This window comes from Dromiciops gliroides, chromosome 4 (genome assembly GCF_019393635.1).
Source record: "Dromiciops gliroides isolate mDroGli1 chromosome 4, mDroGli1.pri, whole genome shotgun sequence".
In the NCBI taxonomy this organism is placed as follows: domain Eukaryota; kingdom Metazoa; phylum Chordata; class Mammalia; order Microbiotheria; family Microbiotheriidae; genus Dromiciops; species Dromiciops gliroides.
This window is the reverse complement of record NC_057864.1, coordinates 486,074,035-486,088,774: the sequence shown is the minus strand read 5'-3', so window position 1 is coordinate 486,088,774 and position 14,740 is coordinate 486,074,035. Positions and strand designations below refer to the sequence as shown.

The 14,740-nt window shown below is 42.1% G+C and overlaps 1 protein-coding gene and 1 pseudogene across 1 annotated transcript in view; one reads left to right on the top strand and one right to left on the bottom strand.

The window, feature by feature from the left end:
- GIGYF2 (GRB10 interacting GYF protein 2) overlaps positions 1–14,740 on the bottom strand; it is a 171,239-nt gene that overhangs the window by 147,458 nt on the left and 9,041 nt on the right.
- On the top strand, positions 2,112–2,528 carry LOC122752495 (annotated as a pseudogene).

Below are 14,740 nucleotides of genomic sequence, written 5' to 3'. Positions count from 1 at the left end.
GCAGAAGACCCAGGTCCAAATGGTTGCTCTGCTACTTACTCCTTGTTTGACCTCAGGCAAGTCACTCTTCTCTCTGGACCTTAGTTTCCTCAACTGTAAAATAAGAGACTTGTAATATGTGATCTTTAAGGTTCCAGGTCTAAAACCATGATCCTATAACGCTAAAATGTTTGTCAACCCCAATTTCCAGGCTCCAGACTTTTGTCTTAATGTTCCCTGAGTAGAAAAACTACTCAAAACAAGCCTAGAAAATGCTCCAGGCAGGGGCAGCTAGTATGGCGCAGTGGATAAAGCACCGGACCTGGATTCAGGAGGCTGGAGTTCAAAGCCGGCCTCGGGACACTTGACACTTACTAGCTGTGTGACCCTGGGCAAGTCACTTAACCCTCATTGCCTAGCAAAAAAAAAAAGAAAGAAAGAAATAAAAAGAAAAAAGAAAAAGAAAATGCTCCAGGCCAAATCCTGATTTGGAGAAATCCAAGAAAAAAAACCACCAGTCTTGGACCTTCCAAAGCCAAGATTAGCATAGGGAGGACAAACAGAGAGGTCTGTGGACAAAGGGACAGGGTCTGGCCAGTATTATGGGTACTCAGGTCAATCCAGAGCCCAGGGAGAGACTACACTAGACCAAGCAGAGGTCCTAGACCCATATCAAAGTACCACAACTTCATTCAGGGTACAGAAACAGGTGCCAAATGGAAGTTGTTTGCCTACTCCCCAGTTCCAGGTCACAGATCCGAGTATACTAATGAAAGGTAGGGTCACAGACCCTCAGCAGGGTCCAGGAAAGCCAAAAAAGTTCAGAACTAACCAGCATCTTACTAGCTGTGTGATCCTGGGCAAGTCACTTAACCTGCACTGGCCACAAACACACACACACACACACTGGGTAGTACCTACCTCATAACATGTCTTAGGGGCAGCTAGGAGGGGCAGTGGATAGAGCACTGCCCTGGAGTCCAGAAGGACCCCGAGTTCAAAATCCAGCCTCAGACACTTGACACTAGCTGTGTGACCCTGGGCAAGTCACTTAACCCCAACTGCCTTACCAAAAAAAAAACAAACCCACAACCAGCATCAGTGTATTGCAGATCCTGGAGTTGAATAGGGTTTCAGTTCCAGCTTCTAAACCAGTTTATAGCCTGCAGATGAATTAAACCAAAGCAGCTAATCCCAAACCAAAGAGAAGCCTGTTGTTCTGCCACTTTGAACCAGTACAGCTTACTAGCTGGCTGATAAAGGATGAGTTTGAGCAGCATCTACTGTTGCTCTAGACCCCAAACACCAGGTAGGAACTTCCAGAGTTCGACCAGGGAGGTAACAGTCAGACTTTGTCTGTCAGCACTGAAAGCTTGCAGGTCCCCGGCCCTGAACTGTCCTTGTATCTGGGATAACATAATCCTAAAGAAATAGAAAGAGGAGTACAGACCTTCCTCCACAAGTGCTCAAAGTCAAGCCCTAACATCAAGTCAGAAGTCAGGAAGTCAGGACAGGACAAACACACACAAAAAAGATTCCCATCATTAAAAAGGAACACTCAAGACACAAGCCAGAAGAGAATGACTCCAAAATATCAATAAGCAAAGCCTAAAAATAACAGCGTGGGCACCAACTCAACTAGGATTCCTGAAAGAGATAAAGCAAAAAATAATTTTTTTTTAATGAAAAAGTTTAAAAAATGTTTTTAAAATCAATGAAATTTGAGTGCTGGAAGGGAAAAATTGAAAAGAAATGAGAACTATTAAAAAAAGAATTGGAAAGAAATTACAGCTTGGCATGAGAAGTACAAAACCCCTGCCAAAGCAACAAACTCCCTAAAATTAGACTGGACAAAACAGAAGCCAATGCCTCCATGAGTACCAGAAATATTAAAAACAAAATCAAAAGACTGAAAAAAAATACAATATAAGGTATCCAAAAGTAAAAACAAATGACCTGAAATAGAGTGAATGAAGTAAAAAGAAAATTTTACAAGTCACTAGAACTACTAAATATCATAACTAAAAAAAGAGCCTAACATCATTTTTCAAGAAATCCTAAAAGACCCTTTCCATCTCCGGGAGTCGCCACGAGAGCAGCCCCCGCCACCCGAGGTCGCCCCCGCCGCCGCCATGTTGGCCCATCTGCAGTGGATGATCCTCCGAACTGCTCCAGCTTCCCATCAAGTGCAACAAGCAGACGTACAGCACCGAGCCCAACAACCTCAAGGCCCGAAACTCCTTCCGCTACAATGGGCTGATCCACCAAAAGACGGTGGGCATCAAGCCGGCCGCCAATGGCAAGGGGCATCGTGGGTGGTGCTGAAGCGCCGTGCAGGGTCAGAGGGAAGCCTGCACTTCCTATGTGAGGACCACCATCAACAAAAATGCCCGGGCCACGCTCAACAGTGTCCGGCACATCATCCGCAAGAAACAAATACCGGAAAGATCTCCGCATGGCCACTCTGCGCCGGGCCAGTGCCATCCTGCGGAGCCAGAAAGCCAGTGGTAGTGAAGAAGAAGCGAACCCGCCCACCCAAGAGCACTTAGGGGGCCAGACCTGCCTTTGGCTAATAAGTCAAATTGCTCGAAAAAACAAAAAACAAAAAAAACAAACAAAGAAATCCTAAAAGAAAACTGTAAGGATCTCTTAGAAACAGAAGACAAAGTGAAAATAAAAGATCCCTGCCAGTCAGTCACCTCCTGTAAGGGGGAAAACTCAAAAATAAAACTCCAGGAACACTGAAGCCCAAAATCCAGACGTTCCAAGTTAAAGAAAAAATACTGAAAGCAGTCAGAAATAAATTTCTTAGTGGAGAAACCATAGTCAGGATCACACATGGACTTAGCAACCACCACTATAAAGAACTGGAGAAGCTTGGACTGGACCATACAGAAGGCAAAGGACATAAATTTATAGATGAAGATTACTCAGCAAAATTTAGTATAATCCTACAAGGAGAAAATAGACCTTTAATGAAATAGAAGACTTCTAAACATTTCTGATGAAAAAGACCAGAGCTAAACTTTGAAGTTCAAACACAAGAATTTTAAAAAGCAAAAAGATAGCAGAAAAAAACAATCCTAAGGGACTAAATAATAAGCTGCTTATATAATTCAAATATGGGAAGATGATACACAAGTCTCCTATGAGGGGTCATAGAGGGAGTCTAATTAGACATGGTCTATGAATGATCATGGTTATGCCAAGATGTCATGATATGCTATTATGTCATGATGATATTAAGAAAGAAGGAAAGAGGAAAACAGTAATGAGAGGAGATGGGGGAAGTAGGGAAAGGAAGATATGGGGAAATTAACTCACATTATTAGGATGTACAAGTAGACACCTATACAAACAAGGAAGAAAGGTTGGGAGGGAACAGCTGACCCCTAAACTCTCATCTGAAATGAACACAGGAAGGAGGAATATGTGTGCACAAGCTTATGCACAGGCATGTGTGCACAGACAGAAACACACACAGAATACGGAAATACATTTTACTTAACAGGGCAATGGGAAATAAAAGGGAGGAGGAATTGGAAGCAGGGTAGACTAAGGGAAGGATTAGTTCTAAGTTACACAAAAATATCTCTAGTCCTTTCCGAGATGGTGAAGAGTAGAAATCTAAGGAGACGCCCTTGGAGAACAGCTGAATGAGCTATGATGTATAATTTGTAAAGGCTAAAATTCTAGCTAGTCTGTCTAAAATATCTAATGAGTGGTCACCAATAAATTATAAGCTTTAGCAAGAGTTAGGCTTTTAAGCATTCATTAAGGAAAATAAGAATTTGGTAAAGAGAGAAAGACCTACATTCATCTATTAAAGGGACAGCACATTTCTCACTCCCTTCTCCAGAGTCCTCAGGAAAGAGAGCAAGTCAGAGAGCCAGCCTCCCCCTTCTTCTTCCCACAAGCAAACATCACTTCCTGACGCCAAAGAAAAAACGCATGGTCTTGCCCTCAGAGACCTTCACCTCATGGCAGAGCTTTTCTACAGTAAGTCTCCAGCAGGTGGCTTCATTCCAATCGTTACAAATTGTGATATTATTAAGCTATAAGAACTGATGATGGGGTTGATTTCAGAAAAAAACAGGTAAAACCTATATGAAGTGATTACAGTGTGAAGTCAAACAGAACCAGGAGAACAATTTATACAACAAAATGGTAAAGCCAAACAACTGTAAAAGAATTAGGAATTCTGATCAACATAATAAGCAAGTATGATTCCAAAGGATTAATATTTCATTAAACATGCTACTTACTTCCTGATAGAAAAGAAGAGTTCAAAATGAGATTTATAATTTTGGGACATGGTCAATATGGAAATTTGTTCTACTTGACTATTAATGTGGGAGGATGGGGGGGTGGGATTCTACCCATATTCAAAGCACAATTCAAATGTCCTCCCCTCCAATGAAAGGTATTCTTAGTCACCCCAAACAGAATTGATTTTTCACTTGCTGAAATTCCTTTGGTATTTTTTAATCACTAATGACAGCCATAATATGTAATTGGTAGAGATTTCAGATAATTATCTTAAGCAACCTAAAGCCCAGATTATGATATGCCCCAAATCACCCAGCAAACTGGTGGCAGAGCCTAGATTAGAACTGAATTACTTTACTCTAGTGTAAAGAACAATGTTCTTTCCACAACAGAACACTGCCTTATCATATACAAGAATATCCTGCATAATAACGTTCCTCAAAAGAATCTTATTTGCCAATAATGACATTATATAATCATACTCTCCGACAATATCCTAAGCCCCACTACCAAGGCCTCAGTTTTCACTGGCAGATTCTTCAACAATCACACCACAGGGGCAGCTAGGTGGCACAGTGGATAGAGCACCAGCCCTGGATTCAGGAGGACCTGAGTTCAAATCCAGCCTCAGACACTTGACACTTACCAGCTGTGTGGACCCTGCGGCAAGTCACTTAACCCATTACCTCACAAAAAAAAAAAAAAGAAACTAACAAACAATCACACCACAAAGAAGCATCAGAACAGGAATTGTAGGCAGAGGTACATTTTAATCATGTTCACCTGACCCTTTAAGGGCACAGTAGTGAGGCATTAATTTGAACACATACAAACAAATGGACCCTTGCCATGATTTCCTAGAACTGATTTGATCTAGAAAGAGGAAATTAAGTCCTGCTGACTCAGAGTCTTTGAAAAAGTAAATTGACTGGCAGCTAGCTGGTGCAATGGATAAAGCACAGCCCTGGAGTCAGGAGGACCTGAGGTTTCAAATCCAGCCTCAGACACTTGACACTTACTAGCTGTGTGCCGTGGGCAAGTCACTTAACCCTCACTGCCCCAACAAAGAAACAAACGCATTATTAAGAGTACATGTGGGGGGCGGCTAGGTGGCGGGAGTGGATAAGCACCGACCCTGGATTCAGGAATACCTGAATTCAAATCCGGCCTCAGACACTTAACACATACTAGCTGTGTGACCCTGGGCAAGTCACTTAACCCCAATTGCCTCACTAAAAAAAAAAAAAAAAAATTTAAAAAAAAGAGAGTACATGTGGGGGGGCAGCTAGATGGCACAGTAGTTAAAGTGCTGGCCCTGGATTCGGGAGGACCTGAGTTCAAATCCGGTCTCAGACACTTGAAACTTACTAGCTGTGTGACCCTGGGCAAGTCACTTAACCCCCACTGCCCCTCCAAAGATAAAAAAACTAAAACTAAGAGTACATGTGGGGGGCAGCTAGATGGCGAAGTGGTTAAAGCACCGGCCCGGGATTTGGGAGTACCCAAGTTCAAATCCGGCCTCGGACACTTGACACTTACTAGCTGTGTGACCCTGGGCAAGTCACTTAACCCCCACTGCCTGCCCCCCCCCCCAAAAAAGAGTACATGTGGGGGCAGCGAGATGGCGCATTGGATAAATCACCAGCCCTGGATTCAGTAGGGACCTGAGTTCAAATCGGCCCTCAGACACTTAACATGTACTGGCTGGTGTGACCTTGGCAAGTCACTTAATCCCAATTGCCTCACACCCCCCCCCCCAAAAAAAGAGTACATAAAAGGCGGTAATGTAGAATAGGTATGAAAAAGTAGATTGGAAGCAGATTTAAATGCCAATCATTTATATTATGAGGTAATAGGAACTACTGGAGTTTACTGAATAGTCAGACAATGAACTAGGAATTCAACTGTGTAGCTGTATAGATGAAGGTACTGGAGTTAGGATGAGACTTGAGGCAAGAAGATCAATTAGAAGGCTACTGCAATAATCTAAACAAAGGGAGATAATGATCTGAACTAGGGTGGGGAAAATGGACTTGGCAAGTGATATGAGTGAAGAGTGAGGAATTGAAGATAACACCAAGGTTGTGAACCTGGGAGACCAGAAAAGATGGTGGTCACCTTGAGAGAAAGTGGTTCTACAGAGAGGTGGTTTGGGAAGGTTAACTTTGAGTTCTACTTTGAACATTTGGAATTTGAGATACCTACCAGCCAAACAGGAGGATGGCACTCAGGGGAGCAAATAAAGCTGTGTGTATGTATATATGTATGTATGTATGTAAAAATCTAAGTCAATTTACATAAAAATAACCTGAACCAATGGAGTCAACAAGATCACCAAGTAAGAAAGCATAGAAAAGAACAGGACAGAGACTTGGGATACAACCACAATATAAAATTCAACAGAATAAATATCTAATCTTGCATTGGGTTGAAAACAAAGGACATACAAATGGGTACATGATTTAGACATAAGAGATGATACCATAGGTAAATTAGGAGAGGAAGAAATAGTCTACTTTTCAGATCTTTGGAAAGGAGAACAGTTTATGACCAAACCAAGAGATAGAGAATATTATGAAATGCAAAATGGATGATTTTGATTACATTAAATTAAAAAGGTTTTGTACAAACAGAAGCAATGCATCCAAAATTAGAAGGGATGCAGAAAGCTAGGAAAGAATTTCTATGGCCAGTACTTCTTTTTTTTTTTTTTAAGTGAAGCAACTGGGGTTAAGTGACTTGCCCAGGGTCACACAGCTAGTAAGTGTTAAGTGTCTGAGGCCGGATTTGAACTCAGGTCCTCCTGAATCCAGGGCTGGTGCTCTATCCACTGCACCACCTAGCTACCCCTCTGGCCAGTACTTCTGATAAAGGCCTCATCTCTAAAATATATAGGGAACTGGGGCAGCTAGGTGGCACAGTGGATAGAGCACCAGCCCTGGAGTCAGGAGGACCTGAGTTGAAATCCGGCCTCAGACACTTAACACTTACTAGCTGTGTGACCCTGGGCAAGTCACTTAACCCCAATTGCCTCACTAAAAAAAAAAAAAATATATATATATATATATATATAGGGAACTAAATCAAATTTATAAGAATCCAAGTCATTCCCCAATTGAGAAATCATCAAAGGATATGAACAGGCAGTTTTCTGATGAAGAAACCAAAGCTATCTATTCCATATGAAAAAATGCTCTAAATCACTATTGATTAGAGAGATGCAAATTAAAACAACTCTGAGGTACCACCTGACACCTATCAGATTGGCTAAAATGACAAAAAAGGAAAATAATAAATGTTGGAGAAGCTGTGGGAAAATTGGAACACTAATGCATTGTTGGTGGAGCTGTGAACTGATCCAACCATTCTGGAGAGCAGTTTGGAATTATGCCCAAAGGGCTATAAAGCTGTGCATACCCTTTGACCCAGCAATACCACTTTTGGGGTCTTTTTCCGAAGGAGATCATAGAAAGGGGAAAAGGACCCACATATTCAAAAATGTGTGTGTGTGTGTGTGTGTGTGTGTGTGTGTGTGTGTGTAAACCTATATGGGATTGCCTGCTGTCTAGGGAAGGGAGGGAGGGAGAAAAATTGGAATCTTATATAAACAAATGCTGAAAACTATTTCTACATGTAACTGGAAAAATAAAATACTTTCATTTTTTAAAAAAAGAAAAGAAATGACGTAATTATAAGATGAGGACACATGTTTAGACAGCAGTCTGTCTGAAAGAGATGAGGATTTTAACATACTTCAAGGGAAAGGTCAGCAGTGTGACATAGGAGTCCAAACTGCTGTTACAACTTTGGGCTGGACAGAAAGGCACGGCTTTCTGAGAGAAGGTCAAACTGTCTGTCTCTACACTGCCTCAGGTCAGACCACATCATACTGTGCTGAACTTGGATGGCCTAGAAGAGTCCAGACTGCCACATGCAGGTCATAGGAGGATCTAGTTGAAGGAAAATGGGGATGTTGGAGCCTGGAGAAGAGAAAACTCAGGCAGACCCAAGAGCAGTATTCAAACATCTAAAGGGCTATCCTATGGAAGAAGATTTATTTGTGTTTATGTTTATTCTGTCTGGTCCCAGAAGGCAGGACCTGTAGTGAAGCAAGAAAGTTCTGAGCAATCAATTTCATACAAATAACTGACTGCATGTATTTTAACACACTGCCTACTTTGTATTCCTCATTGTTGAGCCCAGCAAACACTCATGAAGCAGCAGCACAAAAAGCCCTGGGAAATGACAATAGCCACGATAAAGGAAGAGCATCGATGCCACCCTAACCAGTGTGACCATCCTACCCAACAAAGCCTCCTGGACCATTTATCTCAGAATTTCCATCAAAGAATCAATCTAGCCAAACACACCAGCTGTACAAGAATCTCCTCTACAACTTCTCCAAGACATTGTCATCTAGTCTTCACCTGAAGACCTCTATTGGAGGAGGTTTCTCCTCCTGTTTCCAAAGCTACAATTCCTAATAGGTGATTATTATCTGATCAATTAGCAGATCCTAGTCCCTTTTGTGGTTTTGGGTGAACTTAAGGAAGGGGGCAGTGGGGGATAGGGGAGGACAAGTGAGCCCTTTTCTGCTTAAGAAACCAAAACGTTGGGGGAAGCTAGGTGCACAGCAGATAAAGCACCAGCCCTGAAGTCAGAAGGACCTGAGTTCAAATCCAGCCTCAGACACTTGACACTAGCTGTGTGACCCTGAGAAAGTCATTTAACCCTAACTGCCTCACCCCCCCCACCAAAAATAAAAGGAAAGCACAAAGCTGGGAAACAATTTTAACAGTCAGTGTTTCTGATAAAGGGCTCATTTCTAAAATATATAGAGAACTGAATCAAATATATAAGAATATAAGTCATTCCCCAATTGAGAAATGGTCAAAGGATGAACAGGCAGTTCTCAGGTGAAGAAATTAAAGCTATCTACAGCTTATATGAAAAATTGTTCTCAATCACCACTGATTAGGAAATGCAAATTAAAACTACTCTGAGGTACCACCTCACAACTATCCAATTAGCTAATATGACAAAAAAGGAAAATTATAAATATTGGAGAAGATGTGGGAAAATTGGAACACTAATGCACTGTTAGTGGAGCTGTGAATTGATCCAACCATTCTGGAAAGCAATTTGGAACTATGCCCAAAAGGCTATAAAACTGTTCAGACCCTTTGACCTAGCAATGGCACTACTAGGTCTATATCCCAAAGAGCTCATTAAAAAAGGGAAAAGGACCCACATGTACAAAAATATTTATAGCTGCTCTTTATGTGGTGCCAAAGAATTGGAAATAGAGGGGATGCCCATCAGTTGCGGAATGACTGAACAAGTTGTGGTATATGAATGTAATGGAATACTAAAAGTATGCTAAAAGTGCTAAAAGAAATGATACACAGGCAGATTTCAGAAAAACCTGGAAAGGCTTACATGAATTGATGTGAGTGAAATGAACAAAACCAAGAAAACATTGTACACAGTAACAACACTGTGTGATGATCAACTGTGATAAACCTAGCTCTTCTCAGCAATATAATGTTCCAAGACAATGCCAAAAGACTCATGATGGAAATTCTAACCATATCCAGAGAAAGAACACTACGGAGTCTGAATGCAGACCTGAAGCATACTATTTTCACTTTTGTTGTTGTTGTTTCTTCTTTCTTGTGGTTTTTTTCCTTTTGTTCTGATTCTTTTCTCACAACAGACTAATGTGGAAATATGTTTAACAAGACTGTAATGTATAACCTGTATCAGATTGCTTGCTGGCTTTTGGTGGGGGAGGGAAGGAGGAGGGAGAAAAATTTGTAACTCAAAATCTTACAAAAATGAATGTTGAAAACTATCTTTACATATAATTGGAAAAAAATAAAATAACAGGGTTTACTCTTGATGGTCTTCAGAAACTCTATGATCCCTCCAAGGAAAGGACCTGGTAGCTTCTTCAGAAATAAATGGCTAATATTAATGTCATAAAGGCAGACCCTCTTACAAGTCCTTGGAAGTCACCTGCAAACCTGAGACAAGGGTCTCTGAAATAAGACTGTAAATGAGTATGACAACAAGCAGCAACCAGGAAAATTAATATCTATCCCACAAACCATGTATTATAATCCATCAACATTTATTTGTGGCAGACACAGCATGAGAAGTATTGCTAATTGAAAGGATGAGTTGAAGAGAGCCAAGGAAATGTTCAAAAGGGATGAAAAGTTTTAGAACAGATACTGTGGTGAGATGGAGAATTGGTAGGGAGGTAGCAAAAGACAGCCTTGCTTCAATGAGGGACCAGTTGAGATTACATACAATAAATCTGTAAGGGATATAGTCAGGATGTCATTACTGTTGTTTTCTGGCTCTTTTGAGTAGTATATGAATAGGACCAAAAACAGCAGATAATGTTAATAATCCAAGTGTAGGGTTTTGCAATAAAGATCAAGAGAGCAGGGGACTCAAATGTACAGAATAGCAGGGAGCAGTTATTTCAAGAGTCACATGAGAAATGCTGAGGCCCTAAACTAGGGTGACTGTGGTTGTTGTTGGAGGAGATAAATAACAGAGGTGCTGAGAGAAAATGAACAAGACTTTATCCACATTTTAAGAAGGTGGTAAGGTAACCATGGATCATGCCATAGGAAGGAAATTTCACCTAAGAAGTCATAGCAGAGGAAAATGTCTTCAAGTATTTAAAAGGCTGCAAAGTAGAAATATGATTTAACTTTTTCTGCTTGGTGCCAAAGGACACAACTAGGAGCAAGAGAAGTTGCAGAGAAACAGATGATGGCTCAAGGTAAGGAGACAGTGCCTATCAATCAGAGCTATTTAAAAGCAGAATGGCTGCCATGGTAAGTGGTTAGGTCCCCCATCAATGGAGGTCTTCAAATAAAGGCTTGATAAGCAGCTGGCTTAAGATGTGTTAAAGAGGGTTCTTATTTTGTTACTAGTTGCACTTACTGACTCTTTCAATGATGAACTTCTTTATGAAACTGTGCTGCGTCAAAAGAATTATTCTACATTATTATTGTTGTTGTTATTGTTGTATTATTAATCATACCAGTCCCAGTTCTGAAATGTCCTTGTATAATTAATCAAGAATCATTGGCTAAGAAAACTGCCACTGATGCCATATTCAAGACCTACCTTTAGATTGATCATTCGTATTACATTGTGTATTAAACCCTAACCCTAACTTCAATTTACATCAGCTACTAACCACTCTTACATAAAAGAATCAAAGTTTAAAAAACAACCATAGGGGGCAGCTAGGCGGTGCAGTGGATAGAGCGCTGGCCTGGAGTCAGGAGGACCCAAGTTCAAATCCGGCCTCAGACACAATTACTAGCTGTGTGACCCTAGGCAAGTCACTTAACCCCAATTGCCTGCCCCCCCCCCTCTCTCTCTCTCACACACACACACACACACACTAAATCATGCAGTTTGTATTAAATCACCAATCTTGTCATCTTATTACTCCTCAGGACCCTGTCTGCATGGGCCCTTCCATCTTCCACCAACTATACCTTCTCAAGATCTGCCTGCCCCCCCCCTACACACACACACACACACACACACACACACACACTCACACACACAATTTCTCCTTCCCTCCTCAGTATCCCCGCCACCCCCTCCCCCAACTCTCCTCAAACTTGCCAGCCCTAGGCAGTTCTACCTGAGGATGCACTGTGGATAGAAAACCCACCCGAACTCCCACCCAGTCAGTCATTCTATCTCAGTGATGCCAAATGCTAGACTGCCCTTATTTGAATCCCTTTCTTCATTTTTCAATGACCTTTCCGTATTCCCTATCCTTTCAACCCAACCTTCCACTTAAAAGCTACCTAACTCTTCCACTATGTTCTATGCAATGTCTGCTCTATAGGTAACAAACTAGACTTCATCTTAGTCGTTTCCTTTCTCCCTTCCTCCTTCTTTTTTTTTTTTTTTTTTTAAGTGAGGCAATTGGGGTTAAGTGACTTGCCCAGGGTCACACAGCTAGTAAGTGTTAAGTGTCTGAGGCCGGATCTGAACTCAGGTCCTCCTGACTCCAGGGCCGGTGCTCTATCCACCACTGTGCCACCTAGCTGCCCCTCCCTTCCTCCTTCTTGTACTCACTATGACTGACCTGGAAACACAACCTCCCCCCACCACCATCCCCAGCTACCCTTTCCAAGAATGGCTGTACTTCTTTTCACTCACCCAAAGTCACACATCCTGGTGCGGGAATTAGGTTACTACTTGTTTCCCACTGCCACTTCTAGTCCTTTAAATATGCCACCATCATTCAGGAACCTCTCCCTCCTCTGAAGTTTCACTCAATCCCTATCTACTACCCAACCAAAATTTTGAGAATTGTTGTCTATTAACCTTCAGCATCACTCTCCTTTTCTCAATGAGTTCAGTGCCTTGGCTCACAGCCTCTCTCTCCTCCCCAACTCCTGTCCTTGTACTAGGGACTTCAAAATACATATTGATTATTTCCTCAAATACCCTAACCCTCCCAATTTCATCAATTTACTCATTTTCCATGACCTTTCCTCCGCCCCACCTCACCTACACACACACAGACGGTCATACCTTTGATCCTGCCATCCTTCCATAAATGTAACACTTCCAAGTTCACGAAGAAAATCCCTTTATCTAAACATAATGTTGTCATTATTCCACCTCTCCTTCTGCCATGCAAACCCCTGCTCTTCATCCCACCATGACCATCAATTCCATCAATCCCACCTTCATTCACAGGCCATTTCCCCTGCACTGCTACACTCTCCTCCCCTTCTCACCTTGGCCCTCTGGTGAACCAGTTCAGTTCTACACTGTCCTCTTGAGTCCTGTGTCCCTTCATCCTATAACCCAGCCTTGGAATAATCCCACTATCCTTGTTTCAATCCTATTTACGTACTGCTGGATAAACTGAGAAAATCACAAATTACTTGCTGACTGAGTCCATTACAAGTTTATGTTATATTATCTCAAATGGGTTCTCCCTGTGGCAAGGTAAGCCCTTTATTGTTAGATCTCCCTAATCCATTCACTGTTCCACTCACCACAGTGGCTTTTCCAAACCTTTTCATCCTCCTCAAGCTTCCAACGGCTACCCCATCCACACTATAAGCTTAACTGAGAACCTTGCCTCATACTTTACTGAAAAAACAAAGCAAAAAAGTGGCTCTTTGGGGCAGCTAGGTGGCGCAGTGGATAGAGCACCGGCCCTGGAGTCAGGAGGACCTGAGTTCAAATCCAGCCTCAGACATTTAACACTTACTAGCTGTGTGACCCTGGGCAAGGTCACTTAAACCCCAATTGCCTCACTAAAAAAAAAAAAAAAAAGAGGCTCTTTGCCAAGAGCTCCCTCTTTTGCCCTTCTCATCTCAGATGCCTTCTGCCACCATCTCTTCCTTCACCCTTGTCTCACATGAGGTGGTCTTTCTCCTTGCCAAGGCCAGTCCCTCCATATGCACGAGTGATCCCATTCCATCCCGTGTTCTCCTGCAGATTGTCCCCTCTATCATCTGTACTCTTATCTTCAATCACTGTCTGTCTACTGGCTGCTTCCCTACTGCCTACAAATATACCAATGTCTCCTCCATCCTCAAAATACCCTCCTCTATCTCCACTATCATCTGACATCTTTTTCCTTTTACGGCTAAATTCCATGAGAAAGCCATATATCTCCATTTCCCTTCTTCTCACTCTCTTCTTAACTCTTGGCAGCAGTCTGATGTCCAACCACATCACTCAACTGGGACTACTCTCTCCTGTTACTAATGATCTCTTCCTTGCTAAATTTAATAGCCTTTTTTCAATCTTCATCTTTCTCGACCTTTCTGCAGCCTATGACATGACCTATCATCCTCTTCTCTGGGACACTCTTCTTCCTTCTATGTTTTCATGAAATTGCTCTGTCCTGGTTCTCCTCCCACCTACCCACTCCATCCGCATTCACAACATACCTACTAAAAGTGAAGGTTCAACAAAAAAACAAACAAAATAAGTGAGGCTTCATCATGGCTCTGTCTGGAGCCCTCTTCTCCTTCTATACTATTTTTTGCGATTTCTATCAGATCCTATGGTTTTCAATTATCGATTCTACAGACAATTCTCAGAACTACTTGTCCACCTTAACCCTTCCTCTCAACTCTCCTACTGACTTTTATCTGGAACTAGATGTCCCATTGCCATCTTAAAACACATCCAAAACAGAACTCATTAACTTTCCTGCTGAGCTCACCGTCGTCTTTACTTTCCTCTAACTGTCATAAGGTAACATCACCCTCCCAGTCACCCCAGGCTCAAAGCTAGATGTCATCCTAGACTCCTTATTGCCATAGTCAGTCAGTGGTGGAGTCGTGCTGTCATTTCCCTCTGTAGCATATCTCCTCCGTGTCCCCTCCTCGCTTGATAACTGTCACCACCCTGTGCAGGCTCTCATCCCCTCACATCTGCTGGCTGGTATCCCTGCCAAAAACTTTCTCCGTAC